This window comes from Ovis canadensis, chromosome 19 (genome assembly GCF_042477335.2).
Source record: "Ovis canadensis isolate MfBH-ARS-UI-01 breed Bighorn chromosome 19, ARS-UI_OviCan_v2, whole genome shotgun sequence".
In the NCBI taxonomy this organism is placed as follows: Eukaryota; Metazoa; Chordata; class Mammalia; order Artiodactyla; family Bovidae; genus Ovis; species Ovis canadensis.
Genome location: NC_091263.1, coordinates 16,854,759 through 16,878,064, shown reverse-complemented (window position 1 = coordinate 16,878,064; position 23,306 = coordinate 16,854,759).

The window sequence follows — 23,306 nt, the reverse complement described above, 5'->3', positions numbered from 1 at the left end:
GTGAATAAACCCTGGGGCAGATCTAGGAGTGAAAGCTAATAATTCTAAATTTGATGTAAGAATTCTGTCCTGTGAATTCTGTATTATATAACCAGATCGTAGAATTGAGAGGCACCTCTCTCCACCCATCTCCTGCCAGCTTCACTCGCTCTCTTCTCTCAAGCCTGTACTCAAAGTCCAGTTCTGTGCCAGCCTTTCCTGGGCAACCTCCTTAAAATTTACATGCACACAAACATACACAAACATACACACATATAAACACACACTCATGCACACATACACACATATACACAGATACACACACATACATAGATACACAAAAACTCGTACACACTTGTACACACACCCATAAATCCTTCTGATCCCCCTCCCTCTTCTCCATGTTAGTTTTCACCCTTAAGAATTATTTCATGGTGGCTAGACTTATCATGATCATTTTGAAATATGTAGAAATACCAAATCACTATGTTATATAACAGGACCAACATACTGTTGTAGGTCAATTATCTTCAAATAGAAACAAGAGAACTACTAGAAAAAGAGATCAGATCTGTGGTTGTCACAGGTGGGGGCTGGGGGAGGGGAACTGGCTGAAAGCTATCAAAAATACAAGCTTCTGGTTACACGATAAATAAGCACTAGGGGTGTACTAGTGTGCAACACGGAAAATATGACAAATGCTGCTGTATGTGATGAGCGAAAGTTGTTAAAAGAGCAGATCCTGAGAGTTCTCATCACAGGGAAAAATGTTTTGTCTGTCTTGTTGATGTCCCTGCATGAGACACTGGATGTTCACTAAGCTTACTTTGGTCATCATTTCATGATGCATGTAAGTCGGATCATGATGCTGTGTACTTCGAACTTATACGATCTGCGTGTCAAACAGGTATATTTATATAAAGCTGGGGGAAAACAACAAGCCCCATCTCACAATGTCCACACTATTTATTTTGTGTCCTGCTGGTAACAGATGGCTCAGCTGAAACCCTGTGGAAGTAAGTTCTCAGAAGACAGGAGTTTTTGTCTGCTTTATTCACGTTGTGCCCCAGTGCCTGGCCCCTAGTAAATAACCAAAAACATTCTTGAATAAACGAGTGATAGTAGTACCTTTAACCTGGTACTCTCTCAAATGGAGAGAGTAAAGCAGGACCTGGAGAACTGAGGCTGTGACTGGGGAAGGTGAGGCTTACCTCCAGGTAAGGCAGAACCATTGTGCACCCAAGCTACTGCAGCTGAGCCGTGGGTCAGGAGTCACTGGGCACCTCTCAGGCACGATAGAGAGAATCTATATTCGGTCTCTACCACAGACCCATCAGATGGATAACCTCATCTCTGAAAATGAAGAAACCCAGGCTGGGAGACCTAACTCATCAGGGGCTTGTACAGTTGGAAAGAAGCGATATGGACACTAGATCCAGGCTTTACGTCCAAGTTTAAGTTATTTCTTCATTGTCAGTGCAGGAGATAGATCCTCAGAAAGATGAACTTGGAAGGCTGAATGTGGAAATTGGGCTCCACAGTTTTTATTTTTGTCTAGACCTGCCCTAGTAACTTTACTATAATAATAATAATTCATCTTAGCCAGTATTTGTTTGGTGCTTAGTATGTAAAGATACTTTACATAAATTACTTCACTATTCTCAGAATGATCCTTATAAAATATTTCCTTTTATTATCTTAGCTACAGTCCATCAAGTCACAAGACTCAAACATGACTTAAGTGACTAAACCACTATCACCATTATCTTATAACAGACGACTACTGGGGCTTAAAGATCTCAACATTGCCTAAGGTCACACAGCTACTTAGTGGTGGAGTTGAGGTCCTTTTTAGATGTTTGAAATAATAGCATTTAAAAAATAAGTCTGCAGAGATTCATAGTAGCAATGTAACCAAGTTATACTTAACCCAGTCTGCCTGTTGGTAAATCCAGCAATGAGTACGTTGACATTTGTGACTCTCTGAATGTTTTCCTGATTTTCTATCCTAGTGACAAGCAGATTCCCTTAAAAGAAAGAAAATGAAGAATAAACAGAGTTAGTGAGGAAGAATGCCTCCAGGCTGGTCACCTTCTTCACAGGCACCTCACGTTCTTTACTTCTCCAAAAATAGAAGTGATTTCTGTCTAATCATATCTAATGCAGGAATTCCAGTTTTGTCCACTTATTCTGCCCTGTCTTTAAGGGTTTCCCCACCATGAGAAAGGGAAGTGAAATTTCAAGAGTTCTCTGCCCGAGCGCCCGCTTGCCACATCCTTCACGTTGGCTTTCTGATGTGAGCTATTATCCACGAGCCCCAGAGCTGAGACGTGAACTCCGTTTCCTGGAGGGCTCCGACCAGAATTCCCTGAAGTGAAAGCCCAGTCTTTTACCCACCAGCATCCCACTTTTTGTAGTTAATCAACTGGCTAAGTCCTCTGAAGTGAAAAAATGCATTTTGTTGCCTGCGACGCACTGAGGCTGAACGCCTCTCACAACAGCAGAGCCTACAGAGTGCCTGCATATTAGGGACGAGTGATTTCTCACACTTAATCTGTTTCTACCCACGACAGCCAGGCTGGTCCACCGGGCCTCCAAACTGAGATATCATATTTCCCACATTTCTTGCTTTTCCTTCTCCTTGTGCTCCATTATTTATTAAGGTCTTGAATGCACCTGGGGCTCCCTGCCAGCTGGGGTCAGACTTCTCAGGCCTCCTTGTTCTCAGGAGTTGAGTTTTTATGAGTGTGAAATATACCCTGCAATAACCCCGAACAAGCGGGCTGTTACGAAAAATAGAAATGGAGACACAAAAGCTCGGCTGAGAGAAGGTATTTCCAGGACTTGAGGTCCAAAAACCAATCTATCGCCTCTTAAGCTTTGTTAAGAGGAACCTTAACCCTGTGTGTTATGGCAGAAGCTGACCAATTGTGTGTCTCTACCAATTAGGACACCTTTACTTACAAATCATAGAAACCTTAATTCAGAGGATCCCCCACCTCTACAATATAGATGCAAAGTCTAGGGCGGTGTTAGGGTTCCAGGAATACTGAACACAGGGGCTCAAAAAATGGCCTCAGACCTCGTGTTCCCCCATTTCGTCCTCTGCCCCTTCCTCTGTCAGCTTCTCTCTCTAGCAGTGAAGAACCACTTGATTTTCTGCACGTGCCCTCATATGCCTTTTTAAAAACTTACATATTTTATTTTAAAATTAATTTTTATTGCAGCATAGTTGCTTTACAATGTTGTGTTACTTTCTGCTGTACAGCAAAGTGAGTCAGCTCTATGTACACATGCTGCTGCTGCCGCCAAGTCGCTTCAGTCATGTCCGACTCTGTGCGACTCCATAGATGGCAGCCCACCAGGCTCCCCCGTCCCCGGGATTCCCCAGGCAAGAACACTGGAGTGGGTTGCCATTTCCTTCTCCAATGCATGGAAGTGAAAAGTGAAAGTGAAGTTGCTCAGTCCTGTCCGACTCTTCATGACCCCATGGACTGCAGCCCACCAGACTCCTCGCATGGGATTTTCCAGCAAGAGTACTGGAGTGGGGTGCCATTGCCTTCTCTGATATGTACATGTATATCCTTTTTTTAAAAATTTCCTTCCCATTCAGGTCGCCACAGAGCACTGAGTAGAGCTCCTTGAGCTCTGCAGCGGGATTTCATCAGTTATCTATTTTATACACAGTATGGACATAAGGGCTTCCCTGCTGGCTCACCTGTAAAGAATTTGCCTTCCAATGCAGTAAATGCAGGTTCAATGCTTGGGTTGGAAAGGTCTCCTGGAGAAGGGAATGGCAACCCACTCTAGTATTCTCCTCTAGTATTCTTGCCTAGAGAATCCCATGAACAGAGGAGCCTGACTTATAATATGTGTATGATAAGTCACTTCAGTCATGTCCAACTCTTTGCCACCCCATGGACTGTAGCTACATGGGTTAGAGTCCATGAAGCTGCAAAACAGTCCTGATTGAGCAACTAAACAACAACACATTCCATTTTTCTAGATTCCACATATCGTTACTATATGATATTTACTTTTCTCTCTCTGACTTACTTACTCTGTATGACGGCCTCTAGGTCCATCCACATCTCTGCAGATGGCACAATGTGGCTCCTTTAATGGCTGAGTAATATTCCACTGTATACATGTGTTTCTTTACCTGGTGCCTTTCACCTCCAAGGGCCCATGCTTCCTCATATTTTGATTCTGAGGCATCACTGCCTGCTGCTTCCCTGAGAGTCAGACCTGCCCAGGAATGTCAAAGTCCAGATGCAGACGCATCAATGCCCACCCCCCTCACCCAACTGGAAGCACCTTTGCAGGGGGCTCTGCAGCATCCCCAGGGCTGTCCTACCTCCCCAAGAACTGAGCCACACTTATAGAACTTTGCCGACTAGTACATCTGTGTTCCACCTCTCTCCCTTCCAAGTGTGACTTCCATATGCCCCCTTGGGTTTTCCTGGGAAGAAATTCCTGGGATAAGGGAAATCCCACTGAAGACAGGCAGATTCCTTATAGATGCTGGTTCAAACATTCCTGACCTACCTCTTTCTAGATTGAAATCCAGAGCTGTCCAAGCAAGAATCCCTTCATTTAAATGAATTTGACTCCAGCTCAGGTACTCACCTCTAGTCAATCATAGTGAATACAGGATCACAGGATGTTTGATCAGACTTGGCTCACAGGCCGCCTGCTGGGTCAAGAGTGGGGACCAAACCACCTGAACCACATGGCCTGGGAGTGGAGTTGGTGGGAGTGGTGGTTCTGGATGAAAAATCAAGTCTCTTTTAGAAAAACAGAGAATGGATAATTCAGCACCGTATAGCAGGGATTGGCAAACCCAAACAGGACACCTGCCTGTGTTTGTAAATAAAATATCACTGGAACACAGCATTTCACTTTTTTATAGATGGTCCGTGCTGCTTTCAAGCTAGAACAGCAGCCCCAAGGGGCCACCACAGACATAGTAGGGCTCACCAAACCTAACCTGTGTACTATCTGGCCCCTTAGAGGAAAAGTTAGCTGAATCCTGAAATATAGCATCGCTCTAGGATGTACTCTGAAGTCCATTTGAGGCACATTCCCAAGGAAAATGCCAAGAGGTAGTTAATTGCTGTCATCACACTTATAGGCAGTTTTGTGCCATTTTCTGCAGGCCTCCAGATTAAAGGAGGGCCAGCAGGGTACAGTGGTGGCCAGCTGGGCACCCTGAAACCCTTCCTGCCCAGGAACTGCAATGGAGTAGGGGTGGGGCAGGAGCCAGCACACAGGTCTCCCTAAATCCTGCTCTGCTTCCCATTTTCCTGTCCACCCAGCCAGCTGGATGTGGGGGAGTCCTGCGTTGTAACCATGGAAACTGTGTTTGTGTTTCCAGTCTTGCTCAGTGGGAACAGCCCCTTCCTTCCCCAGAAGGATCAGTGAGGCAGCGACCCAACCACTAATTCTCAGGCACAGAAAGTCCTACACTCATTTCAAGTCCCAAACAGTCTTAACTGAGGAATCTAACTGTAGAGCATCAAGTCACTTCTGAACAAAGCAAATGTAACCCCACCCACCAGCCCCCTGTGCCTTCCAGGCAGGGTTTGCTCCTCCTCCCTGCGCCCCAGCTCCCCACCGGCCCGTCAATACCTCTTTTTCTAAAAACATCTTTTTCTTTTGTATTGGCATATAGCCAGTGAACAATACCTGTATCCATTCTCCCCAAAATTCTCCTCCCATCCAGGCTGTCACATAACATTGAGTAGAGTTCCGCGTGCTTCAGCAGCTCTTTTAAAAATTTCTTTCTTTCTTCTTCTTCTTTTTTAATATTATTGATTTATTTGGCTGTTCCTGGTCTGGGCTGCTGCATGCAGGGTCTTTAGTTGCAGCATATGGGATCTAATTTCCTGACCAGAAACTGAGCCTGGGACCCTGCATTTGGAGCTTGGAGCCTCAGCCACTGGCCCACCAGGGAAGTCCCTAAATTTATTTATTTATTTGAAGTATAGTTGATTTACAATGTTGTATTATTTACTGCTACACCACAGTGACCCAGATATATATATGCACACACACACACACACACACACTCTCTCTATTTTCTTTTCCATCATGGTTTATCACAAGACATTGAATATGGTCCCCTGTGCTGTACAGAAGGACCTTGTTGTTTATCCATAGTTCTTATTCTTCCCTCCACCTGACTCTTCTGATTGAACAGAGAGAAAGACAGAGCATTAAGGGAACAGAAAAGTTTAACTAGCCTGCTCCAGCCCTAGCTTTGTGATCTCCAGACCTCAGTGGTATTTAAAACTGACTCTGTTTCAAGAGGCATTTTTCTTGGCTTCTTCGGAGGGCCCCCAGTGTTGAGAACATTTTCAGATTATATCCCAGACTAGGACCCACAGATATAAATATAAGACGTACCGCCAACAGTAGGACATACACCGGGTAATCACCTTTATTTCCGTCTCTCACTACCCCTTTCAAATACGGAGAGCGTCCTGTCTCTGTCACTGGTTGGAAACTAACCAGGCTGTGTGCCTCTTCTGGTCACTTGATGCTAATGGGAAATCCCACAGCCACTTTACACCACAGTTTCAATTCAAGAATCAAAAATGCCCAGCCCCGTTGTCAGACCTGCAAATTTGATTGAAAGTCAAGTCTTTCCTTTTCTACTCTCCTTCAGTTTCCTCATCGGCATTTCTGACCTTCCCAAAGCTGCGGTTTGGGAGGAACAGAGAGCAAGGACAGCAGAGTGGAAGGGACTCTCTGATGGGCAAATTCACAGGGTCTCTGTAGATTTCCTGTTCATTCCCTCTAACTTCTCTTTCTTGTTCTAAACCAAGGAAGGGCTGGTAAACTATGGCAGAGAGGTCAAATTCCATCCTTGCTGTTTCTGTAAATAAAGCTTTATTGGAACAAAACTATGCCCACCCATTGATATAATGCCTTTAGCTGCTTCTGTGCAACAGCCACAGCGTCAGTAACTGCAGCACAGACCTTATGACTCACAGGTTAAGTTGTTACCATCAGACTCTTTAGAGGGTTGCCAACCCCTGTCCTAAGCTCTCTTGTGCCTTTGGCTGGATGCCCACCTAACAACCTGCTGGCGTTCCCTTCCCAGGGTCACCCTTTAGGGCATAATTTCTTTTAAAAGTGACCCCAGGTCCACACTCCTCCCATGAGTTCTACATGTGGGCCCTGATTTCCACACTCTATGTTTATCATCAGAAGGGAATGCAGTTTCCCAGTTGCAGCCACAGCAGCAGAGGAGGGAATTACCAATGAAATCCTTCTTCACTGTTCTTTCAATTTCACAGCTGATTACTTTTCTGTATTTGATGTGGATGAGATGTTGTTGTGGGCCAGGATCCCTAGGAGCAAAGTCTGAAATATGAATTCTTACTTGAGGTGGTGACAGGACTTATTTGAGTTGGCCACAGGACTGGAAAAGGTCAGTTTTCATTCCAATCCCAAAGAAAGGCAATGCCAAACAATGCTTAAACTACCACACAATTGCACTCATCTCACACGCTAGTAAAGTAATGCTCAAAATTCTCCAAGCCAGGCTTCAACAGTATGTGAACTGTGAATTTCCAGATGTTCAAGCTGGTTTTAGAAAAGGCAGAGGAACCAGAAATCAAATTGCCAACATCTGCTGGATCATGGAAATAGCAAGAGAGTTCCAGAAAAACATCTATTTCTGCTTTATTGACTAGGCCAAAGTATAGTGTGGATCACAATGAACTGTGGAAAATCCTGAAAGAGATGGGAATACCAGAGCGCCTGATCTGCCTCTTGAGAAACCTATATGCAGCTCAGGAAGCAACAGTTAGAACTGGACATGGAAAAATAGACTGGTTCCAAATAAGAAAAGGAGTACGTCAAGGCTGTGTATTGTCACCTTGCTTATTTAACTTACATGCAGAGTACATCATGAGAAACGCTGGACTGGAAGAAACACAAGCTGGAATCAAGATTGCCAGGAGAAATATCAATAACCTCAGATATGCATATGATACCACCCTTATGGCAGAAAGTGAAGAGGAACTAAAAAGCCTCTTGATGAAAGTGAAAGAGGAGAGTAAAAAAGTTGGCTTAAAGCTCAACATTCAGAAAACTAAGAACATGGCATTTGGTCCCATCACTTCATGGGAAATGGATGGGGAAACAGTGGAAACAGTGTCAGACTTTATTTGGGGGGGCTCCAAAATCACTGCAGATGGTGATTGCAGCCATGAAATTAAAAGATGCTTACTCCTTGGAAGGAAAGCTATGACCAACTTAGATAGCATATTCAAAAGCAGAGACATTACTTTGCCAACAAATGTCCATCTAGTCAAGGCTGGTCATATGGATGTGAGAGTTGGACTGTGAAGAAAGCTGAACGCTGAAGAATTGATGCTTTTGAACTGTGGTGTTGGAGAAGACTCTTGAGAGTCGCTTGGACTGCAAGGAGATCCAACCAGTCCATTCTAAGGGAGATCAGTCCTGGGTGTTCTTTTGAAGGACTGATGCTAAAGCTGAAATTCCAATATTTTGGCTTCCTCATGTGAAGAGCTGACTCATTGGCAAAGACCCTGATGCTGGGAGGGGTTGGGAGCAGGAGGAGAAGGGGACGACCAAGGATGAGATGGCTGGATGGCATCACCGATTCGATGGACATGAGTCTGAGTGAACTCTGGGAGTTGGTGATGAACAGGGAGGCCTGGTGTGCTGCGATTCATGGGGTTGCAGAGTTGGACACGACTGAGCAACTGAACTCATTTGAACTTGAGTTGGTGACCAGATATAATACAAGATGTCCTGTTAAATTTAAATTTCAACAAATAATTTTTCAGTAAAAGTATGTTCCAGATATTACATGGGACACAAGTAAACTCACATAGCATTCTTTGATGACCTGCAGTTCAAACAGAACTGGGCATCTTATGTCTTGGTTTTTCCTAAATCCAGCGACTTTCATTCTCGTTCGAGTGATTTATTGGAGGTATGCTTTCGGGAGGTAGGGAACGAGGGAAGCCAAATGAGATGAGGGGAGAAGCTGAGTGAGGGTGTGGTTTCAGCTGGAGATGGAACTCAACCAGACCTGATGAGGTGCTCTGTAACACGGCGAGTCCTATGTTAGGGGCAGCCTTCAGACCTCCATCAGTCATGAGGCTGCCCCCTAGGTGAGGTGGGTCCCATGGGTTGTTCAGCTGAGAGCAGTTCTCCAGAAAAGGAGACAGCTGCGAGCCTTTTAGAACCAAAACTCACAGCATCGGGGGAGAAAGGCATTACACCAGGAAAAGAGACCTGGATGGAGTACCCACAGCATCCATCCCAGATGTCTAGCAGGTAAGTGTCTATTCTGAGACTGGCAGTCTGCGAAATCACCTGCACCCTAGCACTTGGGCCAAAACTTCTGGTTTAACACTCTGTTATATCTGTTCTATGCAATGGGTATTATACTTCCTAATAAATAGGTTTTATGACTCGAGAGATTAGAAATTGCATGAGTCTGGGTTGAAGGCAACTTGCGATTCTGATTTTGCCTATGTCATTCATTAGCTATGATCTTGCCTGCTCAGTCGTGTCCAACTCTGCGACCCTGTGGACTGTAGCCCCCAGGCTCCTCTGTCCATGGGATTTCCCAGGCAAGAATACTGGAGTGGGCTGCTGTTTCCTTCTCCAGGGGGTCTTCCCGACCCGGGGATCAAACCTGTGTCTCTTTTGCCTCCTGCGCTGACAGGCAGGTTGACCATTGAGCCATCTGGGAAGCCCAGTTATCATCTTTGATAAATGTTTCAACTCTCCAATGGTAGTTTACTCAGCTGCAAGTTGGAATTTAAAAATAAAATCTCTCCCACAAGGTTATTGTGTTTTATTTTTGACTCTGTTCATAGCATCAAAATCTGGTTTTCTCTTTTCCTTTTCCTGGAAAGGTATTTTCCCCACCCTCTTCCCCCGCCTCTGGGTTTAGGCATTTCTCAGTGGACAATGCCTGTTTCAGGTTGTCAGTGGAGAAGACAGACACCAGGCCTCAAGTCTGCCTATTAGACCAGCCCCCTTGGGATAGGGTAACTGAGCTCACCCATTGCCAGGGAAGAGGAAACTTGCTTTCTTATCATCAGGCCGATTCAAGTCAAGGGGGACAGGATATTTGATCACACTTTTTAAGAAAATTGCACTTTCCTTCCAGTGAACTCTTAAAGAAAATCTTAAAGTGGTTTTCAATCTTGAGATCTACCCCCATGTACATTAAGCAAGAGTAACTACACTGGTAATACACAGAGCTCCTACCCGAGATTATTACTATTTTTTTTAACAATAGGCTCTCTCTTTAAAAAAATTTTCATTGAAGTATAGTTGATTTACAATGCTGTGGGTTTTTTTTTTTCTTTGTCTTTTGTCTTATTGAAGTATAGTATCTATCTGAGATTCTAATCCAGGCTTCCCATAGCTTCCTGCCCACCTCTACCCCTAGACTGTGAGTGAGAAATTTACTGCTCTGAGCCTTGGTTTCTTCCTTTATCAAATTATGGTGCATAGACTGCAATCAAAATTCAATACGGAATGCCTGCTGAGGACTAGGGTTTTGTTTAATATAGTTTTCAATAATATTTCTCTTTACAATCTTTTCCCATTATACACAGGCTTCCCAGGTGGCACTGGTGCTAAAGAACTCACCTGTCAACGTGGGAGATGTAGAGACCTGGGTTCGATCCCTGGGTTGGGAAGATTCCCTGGAGGAGGGCATGGCAACCCAATCCAGCATTCTTGCCTGGAGAATCCCAGGGACAGAGAAGACTGGCGGGCTACAGTCCATAGGGTTACAAAGAGTCAGACACGACTGAACAGCTTAGCATGCACACCCATTACAAAAGTAATATAGGCTTACTGGATACAATGGTAAGCAGATAAGCAGAAACAAACGGGTAAAACTCTTGTCCCGTGTCCACCACCTAAAGCAAGCAGCTCTGTCCTATGGTACCTCTCATTCCATCTTCTTTCCCAAAGTGTGTGTGTATTTGTGCGCTTATATGTGTCTTCCAGGATTTAGTTCCTACTGTATACGTGTCAGATCCTCCTCTTCACATGAAGCTGTAATTCAAAAACACTACAGAGTTTTTATTTGATGTTGAATTGTTTTAAGAACTACCCATTTTCCTGGCATGTGAACTTTTGCAGTGGTGTTATAAAGAACTAGGTTAAATCTTGGGAAATGCCATAAATGATATGACAGCTTTGGTGTCAAAGCCTGAGCCCAGCAGAGTAGGTAAGTGCTTCAGAAATCTTGGTGGCCCAGAGATAAGCAGTACATCCTGTTTCTTTTCTAACATCAAGATGGTGGTTTCCTGTATGCTGTTGATGTGTAATGGTTAGAGTTTCTTTGATAGCACATTGGGAAAGTATTTCAATTAGATCAAAGTATTGCACGTTGGATGACAGGGAGGCAAAAGAGTCCTACAGAACTTGGAGATTGAGTTGACAAATGTTATCTTGCCTGGAATAGGAAGAAAAAGGGAAAAAACAGAATAAATCGTGAACTTCAGTTTATAATGCATCAAATAAGGCTGTTAGACAGCGGCATAGGTTCCTTTAACAGATGGAATGGGAAATACTTGCATTTGAATTTCCAAGATCTCTAACAAAGCATTGGAAATTCATCCTTAAGAAGTGACTTCTAAAAAAAAAAAAAAGAAGAAGAAGTGACTTCTAAGCAAACTGGAATTCACCATGTGATTGTATGTTTGCAAACAGATGTATATATCATCTAGCTATAATGTTTTTTCTACCCTGGACATGATTTCCTTGATACTGTTTTTCTTCAAAAGATGTCCCTGTTATAGACAAAGAGAGAAAGACAAAGAAGTTAAGCCAGTCATGGTTTCTGGCAAAGCAGGCACCTCCTGAGCCTTTAGACCATCATCCGTTGTCCCTCACTGTCCATTACACTGTCCCCAGGGGGCTGTAGTTTAGGTGCTTCTGGTTTCTGTAATATGGCTCCAAGGTATAGATTTCCCACTTCACCCCATTCCTGCAACTGAAGAAAAATGGATTTGATTTTTGAATACACTCAGTACAGAGTCATAAGAGTCAAAGTAAACAGGCCAGGGGTTGAGCCTTCCAAAGCCGGGCAAGGACACAGCACCTATAGAGGCACCTCCTTGTTGCGGGCCCTTGCATCTGGGAGGCACCAACCTGAAACACTGTCTCTAAAAATCAATAATATATAATACGTAATTGCTGAATTTCATGAAACCTAGCAACTTGATGTTTTGAGCTCCAGGAAGATATCCAATTCTGTTATTGTTTATTGAGCATATACTAGTACCAAGGTCTCCACTTCAGAATGCAGATACGACAGGCAGGCACAGTTCCTCCCCTGCCTTATTCATTAATTCATTCTTTAGCTAACCAGATATTCATATCATTCCCCAGGCACTGTGAGAGAAACAAAATCGGACGTGATTCTCCGCACAGAGCTTGAAGTCCAGTAAGAAAAATAGATTGAAACGATTAAATTTAATGCAGATCCAATTCTCATTTCTTTTATTTCTCCAAGGAACCAAGAACCTTAGAGACAGAAGCTTGGCATCCGTGCTACTACACAACCTTAGTTAATGCAAAGCAGAAACAGAGTCAAAGGAGTAGAAAATAAATTTATGGTTACCAAGAGGGCAGGGGTGGGGTAGGATGAATTGGGAGATTAGGATTGACACATATACACTATTGATATAAAACATAGCTAGTAAAAACCTACTTTACAGCACAAGTAACTCTATTTAATGCTTTGTGGTGACCTAAATTGAAAGAGAAATCTTAAAAAGAATAGATGTGTGTGTATATATATATATACACATATGCATAACAGATTCACTTTGTTGTACAGCAGAAGCTAACACAACATTGTAAAGCAACTATACTCCAATTAAAATCAATTAAAAATAAGCTTCAATATTTACTATAAAAGTCAGTATCTCAAACTGTACGACAAGACAATATTCTGAAAAGTTGTAAAAGGAGGGAAATCTAAATAGCTTGTGTTTAAAAAAAAAAAAACTATAAAGCATAAGCTTGTAGAGCCACAGTGCTGGCTAAGGAGGCAGTGTACTTGGCTGAACTACAAGCACACATCTCCACAAGTCGGCAATAAAATCACTCTCATTTTCATTACTTCCATCATGTTTATAAACTGATGGCCCTGGAATAACCACCAAAAGAATGTTAAACCACCAGAGATGTTAAAAATTAAACAGAAGTTCTAAGAAATCTGCAAATTCTCCCAGGCAGAAGGGTGCTGAAGTATGGTGAGCTGCAGTTACCAACTCCTTTGTCTTCTCTGCTCAGGGAGGTGGCTATGGCTAACAGGACACTAGCACACAGTAGGGCCTCCCCTCCTCAAACCATCCCCCAATACACAAAATTGCATTTTTTTTCCTGTCCTTAAACAAACTAAGTACTGAATTTTAGGTGTACTCGTACAACTGTAATTATTTTCTTACCTCTGCAAGTCTCTGAGGCTTGCATTTCTTTTTAAAATATCTATTATAACTTTCAGGGCCTCAAAATTGCCCTGTCGCAAGCCTATCCAGTAAATATTACAGTGAACCTACTTTTTAGGAGGGGCTCCTGACATCAGATCCATTTGAGCACAGAATATGACCTGAGGACAGGACACAAAGGCTCAACTCGCCCACCTAGAGTTGTCACTTCATATTTCTTTAACAAAATCAACAATGAACTAGATGGTAACTGAGTTCTTTGTTGCAATTAAGAGTCTAATATATGCCATGGCCTGGAGCCCCTGCAATGCTTCTGAGTTTTCATCAGGGTTCATTTTTAAGTGGTTTAATTCTGCCTCTGACTGCCAGGTGCTAAAATATGAACCTTCGCACTTGTGAGTCACCCAATTTAACCAGGCTGTGGCTTTACCCTCAGAGAGTTTCCTAGGTGTGAACCTAACTGTGCCCGGGACCCACAAAAACATTTTAGTCAAGATTTCCAGGGTAAATTCTAGCCCACCCTTGTCAAAACCACATAGACCCCCACCTTCACCTCCCCACAGAGAGTTACTCCTACAACCCTGGGCTTAGCAAAAAGACCCTTTCAGCAAAAAGTGGGGGAGTTAAAAGGCATGATTTGCCCTTCAAGAGGCTCTCTACTTTTTACTTTTTCTCTTCTTGGCAGTTCCAACATAGTTAAGTCATCCCAAAGAGGTTGAACCAGAATAAAAAAAGTAGAAATCAAAGTTGGTCCCATGTCAACTAGATTGCTCTATAAAAGGTCATGAGATAGAAATCATTCTTTCAATTGTCAATCCTAAAGGAAATCAGTCCTGAATACTCATTGAAAGGACTGATGCTGAAGCTCAAGCTCCAGTACTCTGGCCACCTGATGCAAAGAACTGACTCATTTGAAAAGACCCCGATACTGGAAAAGATTGAAGGCAGGAGGAGAAGGGGATAACAGAGGATGAAATGGTTGGATGGCATCTCTGACTCAATGGACGTGAGTTTGAGCGAGCTCTGGGAGTTGGTGATGGACAGGGAAGCCTGGCGTGCTTCAATCCATGGGGTCGCAAAGACTCAGACACGACTGAGTGACTGAATTGAACTGAATTAACAAGAATTTATTGAGCACCTACTCTGTACATAGAAGGAGCAGAAATTTTATGGGGAACCCCAAATCAATAGTAGGTCTGATCTATGACTTTGAGATAGCAGATGCTGACTAAAACAGTTGGGAGAGAACAGATACTGGAGGCAGATTTGAGCTTAGGTCCTGATTCTACTTCTAAATTTGCTATAGGACCTTACCTCCTTGAGCCTCAATTTCCTTGTTTGTAGAGTAAGAACAACCCGCCACAGAGAGTTATTGAAAGAATTCATAATAAAACAGTGCATATAAAGGGCCCAGCACTATTAGGGACTCTCTTTTCCTTAAGAAACTTATCATTCCAGTTATAAAAACAAAACGTGGACACGAGAAGCAACTGAACATCTGGTTGACATACATATGAAACGCCAAATAAGGTCTGACTTTAGTTATAGGCACTCAATTACTATGTTTTATTTATCTAAGATACCATCTTTTTGTAAAAGAAACTTCAAAGATGTAAAACATGGAGAAGATATGGTTATTAGAAAAAACGAAATTATACAAATGGCAACTTGCGAGAAACAACATTCTTATAGATAAGTTCAACAAAATAGAAAGCCATCTGCAAGCTGTAGACTCACAGGGTCTTTTCATTTTTGCATTTCTTACATTTTTCACCAATTTTTCTTTTCTAACCTTGGTACAATCCATGTGTTTTTGTAAGAGTCCTTAAAACTACCCTAGAACAAGTGGGAAATAGATTTCTAGAGGGAGAGATGGTCTAACTTATTGCTCTTGCAATAGCAACCCACAGATTGGTCTCTCAAGTCCCAGAAGAGCTGTGATTTGTACTTTTCCAAATTCTCAGGAAAAGGAAACTATATGTAAAAGTATTGCCAAAATCAATTTACACCTAATAAACTTGTTGCTGAAAGGAAGCATAAAGCTTACAGAAATCATCTAGCTCCATCTCTTTTTCCTTCGGTTCATCTGTGTCATTAGCACACATTACCTGACCTTTTATTGCTCCTTCGGACAGCCACACGTGTTGCCTGCCTTCTGTCCAGTCTGTGTATTAAGTTGAATGCTTCCACGGCCCCATTCAGTAATGCTCCGTGTGCCTAGGACCTACATTTTATAGTAAACCAGAAATATTTCTATCTCTCAGCCCATAGACTATCAGTATCTTCAGGCATTTGGGATAAAGGTCGTTACTAGAAATTAGGGGGCAGGATTTGAATGGGAGACTAGACTTGGAAACTTCTCTCTCCAAGAAAAGAAGGACTGGGGCCCATACAGTGCCTGACTCATGAAAGGTACCCAGTCAGTGTTTGCTGAATGATTTGCTGGTGAAAGAGAAAAATACTATAAGCAGTGGTTTAGGAGAGAGGTTAGTTTCTAGTACTTCTTTCAGAGAAATACAGTCAAAATTCATCTAATAGCAGTGTAGGACAAGGTTAACTGTAGAGAAATCTGTGAAGTGTGTTTTCATGAATTTCTGCTTTCAAAGAATACTCTCAAATTCTTTGTCAGGCTTGTTACCTGTCTTATATGCTTATCAAGATCTGCCTTCAGGGAAAATCGGCTGAACTTATTTACCCTGAGGGTTTAAGAATGAAGTTGGATTTAAACTTGCCCTTGGGCTTCCCTGGTGGCTCAGATGTAAAAGTCTACCTACAATGCAGGAGACCTGGGTTCAATCCCTGGGTCAGGACGTTCTCCTGGAGAAGGAAATGGCAACCCATTCCAATATTCTTGCCTGGAAAATCCCATCTACAGAGGAGCCCTGATAGGCTATACAGTCCATGGGGTTGCAAAAAGTCAGACACAACTGAGCAACTTCACTTTCACCTTGGGCTTCCCAGGTGGTACTAGTGGTAAAGACCCTGCCTGCCAGTGTAGGTAGATGTAAGAGACAAGGGTTCTGTCCTTGGGTTGGGAAGATCCCTTGCAGGAGGGCATGGCAACCCACTCCAGTATTCTTGCCTGGAGAATCCCATGGACAGAGGAGCCTGGCCGGCTATGGTCTATAGGGTCACAAAGAGTCAGACATGACTGAGCGACTTAGCACACGCAAATCAAGTATTCGTAAGCTCACACGGTCTCACCATACTTTGGTCTTCCCAAAAGAATGAAGTGTTGAATGTGGAGTCCCTCCAGAAATGGCTAAGGCAGCAGTCATGAGACAAACGAGGTAATGGATGGATGGATGGATGGTTGGATGGACAGCTGTCTGGAAATTGCAACCCTCTGTGTGGGGTTGTAAACCTCTACACTCTGCTCCTCTACAGGTTAGCATTCACACTGCCTAGGATATAAATCTCACTGCCCAGAGCTGTGTACTACACAACCCACATGATAGTGCACGGAGGTAATGGCAGCAACAATCGCTACAAAGTCTCATACCGTTCTCGCTACCAGACAAAAGTCTGACTAGCTACAGAGCTGGGGACCAGGCAAGGCATATTCCTGCATAGACCAGGAAGAAAAGACCTTGAGCTAAAAATGAAAGCAGATTGGAACTTTGAAAGATATCAGATGTCTCCAGAAGAAGACACATAGGCCAGAAATAATTGAGGTAGATGGATGGCAGCAGGACACACCAAGTCCTCCACGTAGCTGCTGTTCCAGCCTTTGGGGTATTTATAAATCAGATGAGAAGGTGTGATGCTTAATTTTACGTGTCAACTTGGTTAGGCTACAATACGCACTTATTTAATCAAACGCTAACCTGGGTGCTGCTGTGAAGGTATTTTTGTAGATGTGGTTAACATCTATATTCCGTTGACTTTAAGTGAAGAAGTTACCCCTCGATAATGTAGGTGGGCTTCATCCAATCAGTTGAAAGCCTTCAGAGCAAAAACTGAGGTTCCCTGGAGAAGAAGAAATTCTGCCTTAAATCTACAGCTTCTAACCTGCCAACCTGCACTGCAGATTTCAGACTCGCCAAATACTGCAATCAGGTAGGCCAATTCCTTAAAATCTCTCTCTCTCTCTGGATTGATTTTGTTTTCTTTTTAAAATTTAGAATCTTGTTAGCAACACGGTAGCATCATTAACAGAAAAAAAAAATTAGATAGTTAACTCAAAACTAGCAATTTTAAGAAAATAATGTAGTAATCAACCACTACCGGAGAAAATAAGTCTTCTCATTTGATTCTACAGGCAAGTCCAGGTGATCCCATATGTATATCCCGAATACCTATCCACTGATCTATTTATCAACCTAACTAATCTCCTAGACGTACATCTCTACCCCACCCTTCAGGGAGGCCCTAGAGAGTTCTATGTGCCGAGCAGGGCTCCAAACCCAGCCCTGGAACCTGGGGCCCCCACGGAGCCACTGCTGAGCACGCCGGTGCACTTGTTCCCCCCAGCACCAGACCTTCTGGCCTTCTCCCTGCCTCCCTGTTCAACCTGCCTTTGACTTCTTCAGCCTCAAGATAGAGGAAGTCAAATACATGCAGAGGCTCAAGGCCCAGGGTGGCCACGGCCTGCAGGAAGAGAAGCAGCAAAGAGAAATGTTACGCCCACCTCCTGAGTGCAGCCAGGTCCTAGCCGTTGCTTGCATAGCTGCCTTTAGAGCTACTGGCCCAGGAAGAACAGAAGTGGTCACAGGAGAAAAAGCTGGCCTTCAGTGAACGTGGGGTGCATTTCCACACATGGTACACACCCATGAGGAATCACGCAGAACCAATGAAGAGCCTTCGTTCAAGGCGGCGCTGTGGATGCAGCCCTGTGGGGGAGGCCGCAGAGACAGAACCCAGTGTGAGAGGGATTATGGACCACGAGGAGGCGGAGTGGACCCGGCTGTGGAAGGAATAGCAGGTGGAGACAGGCAGCTGAGGCACCTGCTTTCGCTTCAGCCCAGCAGGCAGCCATGGGAAGTGAGCAGAAACCGACTTGTAGGTGGAGTGCCTCTACACCAAAAAATGTGCTGAGTCAGGAGACTAACCATGGTGCCTTGTGCAAAGTCATTTCCTTTTCACTTGTTCACCCATTGTGTTAAATAATTTCTTTCATGGTAGCTGAAATCTGGAGTTCGATCGGGTTTATTTCAACAAGCTACTAACCGCTTTCTTTTCTGATTTGAATTAGAAAAGCAGCTGAGAATCGCTGGTTTCCTTTGATGCTTGCAAGAGAGAAGCCATTTGAAATGCTTGGGATCCCATGAAGATTGACCCCCTTTTCTTGATGCATTCAAGATTCAGAGTCAAAGATTGGGGTTTGGAGAATCCTATGACAAATTCTAAAGTCTAGGAGGAGATGTCCCATTTCTTACCCTCTCTTCCTACTCACTTTCCCATATGGATAAACTGCTAAAATGGCAAGGGTTAGGGTTCCTATCCTGCAGAATCTCAACCACTATCACCAATCCCCGATAGCTCCTGTAGTGAGGAGAAGGCCATGGAAGATGTGTAGAGGAGGAAGAGCCCAAGGAAATTAATCACCTTGCTTTTGCATCCTGGTAGGGGATTTCGCTTTGGGGTCATTTGGATCTTTTAGGCTTTTGAGGAAAAGCAGGTCTAATTATTAAGATTGGAAATAAAGGGAGAAAAAGTGCTGAACTTTCCGTTCTTTTTTTCCCAGTTTTATTGATATATAATTGACATATAACTTTGTGTAACTTTGAGGCGTTGATTTGATTCACTTAAATATTGCAAAATGATTACCACCATAGCCTTAGCTAACATCTGTATTAGAAGGGTAATAACTCTTTTTCAGAGGTTGAATGGTATTCGGTGGGTCTTTAGAGCAATGAGGGCTTTCATAGTGGTGGGCCTGCAGCTGTGAAAGAGGAGGAACATCTCTATGTGTTGATCTCAGATCTCCAGGGTATACATATTGTTTACTGAGAAAGACAAAGTTAAGATTAGTATATAAAATATGGTTGATTTTATTGGGGGGGAAGACATCTATAAGAATATATAGGTGTATGTGCTCGTATTTCATAAATATGTAAGGAAAAAGGAAACAATAAAATTTTATAGTGTTTACTCCTAAGAGTCAGGGTAAAACAGGGAATCAGGTGGAGGGAACAGACAAGGGACGAAAGCATTTCTCTCAATGTACGTTTTCATATTTGATTCCTTTTTGATGGTAACATACCCATAGCATAAATTTACCATTTTAGCCCTTTAAAAAATGCGGTTCAATGACATTAAGTTCATTCATGGTATTTACAACTGTCATACCCATCTAGTTCTAAAACTTGTATTACCCCAATAGAAAGCCCCATACCTGCCGCCTTCCCCTGGAAACTACAAATCTGTTTTCTATCTCTGCGAATTTGCCTATTCTGGACAGTTCATTTAAACGAAATCCTATACTCTGTGGGCTTTTGGGTTTGGCTTCCTTAATGTTTTCAAGGTTTGTCTACCTTGTAGCATGCATCGGTACTTCATTCCTTTTTACGCCTGAGTACCTTGCTGCTATGAATATTCATATATAAGTTTTTGTTTGAACACTTATTTTCCGTTTCTTTGCTCCTGGGAGTAGAATTTCTGGATCATATAGAAATTCTGTTAAACTTGCTGGGGAACCACAAACTACTTTCCATAGAGGCTACATCATTTTTCATTCCCGCCAGCAAAGTTTTATTCCAGTTCTTTCACATCCTAGCCAATTCTTGCTAACTTCCTTTAAAAAAAGAAATTATAGCCATCTTATTGAGTTTGAAGAGGTATCCCATTGTTGTTCTGATTTGCATTTCCCTGATGACTGTGTTGAGTATCTTTTCATGTGCTTGTTGACCATTTATGTGCCTGCTTTGGAGAAATGTCTATCTAAATTCTTTTGCACACTTTAAATTTTGTTGTCCTTTTATTGCTGAATTTTAGGAGTTCTTTATATATTCCAGATACTTGGCTCCTACCAGATATATGGTTTACAAGTATTTTCTCTCATTTTGTGGGCTTCTTCACTCTTTTGATAGTACCCTTTGGCACACAAAATGCTTTAATCTTAGTGAAGTCCAGTATGCCTATCTTTTTTTCTTTTGTTTCTTGTGCTTTTGATGTCATTGCTAAGAATGCATTGCCGAATCCATGGTGATGAAGGTTACTCCTGAGTTTTGCAGTTTGGGTTTTTCATGCTTAGTTCTTTGATTTTGAGTTTATTTTTTATATAGTTACGTGACGATTCAATTTCATTCATTTGCATGTGGTTATCTAGTTTTCAGCACCATTTGTTAAAGAGACTGTTCTTTCCCCCATTGAAAGGTTCTATCACCCTTGATGGAAATCAATGAATCATAGATACTTGGTTTTATTTATGGACTCTCAGTACTATTCCATTGATCCCTTATGTATATTTTTATCCTAGGAATAGCTTTGTAATAAGTTTTGAGATCTGAAAATGCTAGTTCTCCAACTTTGTTCTTTTACAAGGTCTTGTTTGGATATTTGGGGCTCCTTGCAATTCCATATATCTTAGGATCAGCATTTCTATTTCTGCAAAACAAACTAGGATATTGATAGATATCACACTGAATCTGTACAACACTTTGGTGAGTACTGCCATCTGAACAACATTAAGTCTTCCAACCATGAATAGCAAATGTCTGTTTACTTAGATCCTCTTAAATTTCTTTCAGTAATGTTTTATAGTTTTCAGTGTATAATGATTTGTCTCTTTGTTAATTTATTCTTAAGTATTTTATTAGTTTTGATGCTCTATAAATAGAATTTTTAAATTTCATTTTTAGATTGTTCATTGCTAGCATACAACTGATTTTTCTGTATTGACTTTGTTTCCTGCTGAATTTATTACCTTTAATAATTTTTTAATGAAATTTTTAGGATTTTTCTAAATATAAGATCATGTCACCTGTGAATAGGGACAGCTAAACCTCTTCCTTTCTCATTTAGATGCCTTGTATATCTTTTTCTTGTCTAATTGTTCTGGCTAGAACTTTCATTTTCATGTTTAATAGAAGTGGTAAGAGTGAACATCAATGTCTTGATCTAAATGGGGAATATTTCTCAGCTTTTTACCATTGATTATGTTAGCTGTGGGTTTTTTTATATATACCTTTTTTCATTTTGAGGAAATTCTCTACTATTTCTGAATTGAGTGTTATCATCATGAAGGGGTTTTCAATTTTGTCAAAAGTTTTTTCTGCTTCAATTAGGATGATTTTGTTTGTGTGTATTTCCATAATTTGATTAATTAAATTGATTAATGTATTACATGATTGATTTTCATATGTGGAACCACCCTTGCATTGTGAGATAAATCCTGGTTGGTCATGGTGGATAATCCTTTTAGCATGTTACTGGATTCAGTTTCCATATGCTTCTTATCCTTCTCCATCAGAGGGCAGACAGACTGAAAACCAAAATCACAGAAAACTAACCAATCTGATCCCATGGACCAAGCCTTGTCTAGCTCAACAAAACTATGAGCCATGCCATGTAGGGCCACCCAAGATGGACAGGTCATGGTGGACATTTCTGAAAAAATGTGGTCCACTGGAGAAGGGAATGGCAAACTAATTCAGTATTCTTGCCTTGAGAACCCCGTGAACAGTATGAAAAGGCAAAAAGATAGGACACTGAAAGATGAAGTCCCCAGGTCGATAGGTGTCTAATACGTTCCTAGAGATCAGTGGAGAAATAACTCCAGAAAGAATGAAGAGATGGAGCCAAAACAAAAACAACACCCAGGTGTGGTTCTGACTGGTGATGGTAGTAAAGTCCAATGCTGAAACGAACAAAATTGCGTCAGTTCAGTTCAATTCAGTCACTCATTTGTGTCCAGCTCTTTGCCACCCCATGAATCTCAGCACACCAGGCCTCCCTGTCCATCACCAATTCCCAGAGTTCACTCAAACTCATGTCCATCGAGTCAGTGATGCCATCCAGCCATCTCATCTTCTGTCGTCCCCTTCTCCTCCTGCCTCCAATCCCTCCCAGCATCACAGTCTTTTCCAATGAGTCAACCCTTTGCATCAGGTGGCCAAGGTATTGGAGTTTCAGCTTTAGCATCAGTCCTTCCAATGAACACCCAGGACTGATCTCCTTTAGAATGGACTGGTTGGATCTCCTGGAATGTTAGGTCCATGAATCAAGGCAAATTGGAAGTGGTCAAATAGGAGATGGCAAGAGTGAACATCAACAATTTAGGAATCACTGAACTAAAATAGACTGGAATGGGTTAATATAACTCAGATGACCATCATATCTACTACTGTGGGCAAGAATCCCTTAGAAGAAATGGAGTAGCCATCATAGTCAACAAAAGAGTCAAAAATGCAGTACTTGGATGCAATCTCAAAAATGACAGAATGATCTCTGTTCATTTCCAAGGCAAACCATTCAATATCACAGTAATCCAAGTCTATGCCCTAACCAATAATGCTGATGAAGGTGAAGTTGAACGGTTCTATGAAGACCTACAAGACCTTCTAGAACTAACACCCCAAAAAGCTGTCCTTTTCATTACAGTGGCTGCTCCTGCTAAGTCACATCAGTTGAGTCCAACTCTGTGCGATCCCATAGATGGCAGCTCACCAGGCTCCCCTATCCCTGGGATTCTCTAGGCAAGAACACTGGAGTGGGTTGCCATTTCCTTCTCCAATGCATGAAAGTGAAAAGTCAAAGTGAAGTCACTCAGTCGTGTCGGACTCTTAGCGACCCCATGGACTGCAGCATACCAGGCTCTTCCGTCCATAGGATTTTCCAGGCAAGAGTACTGTAGTGGGGTGCCATTTCATTACAGTGGACTGGAATGCAAAAGTAGGAAGTCAAGAAATACCT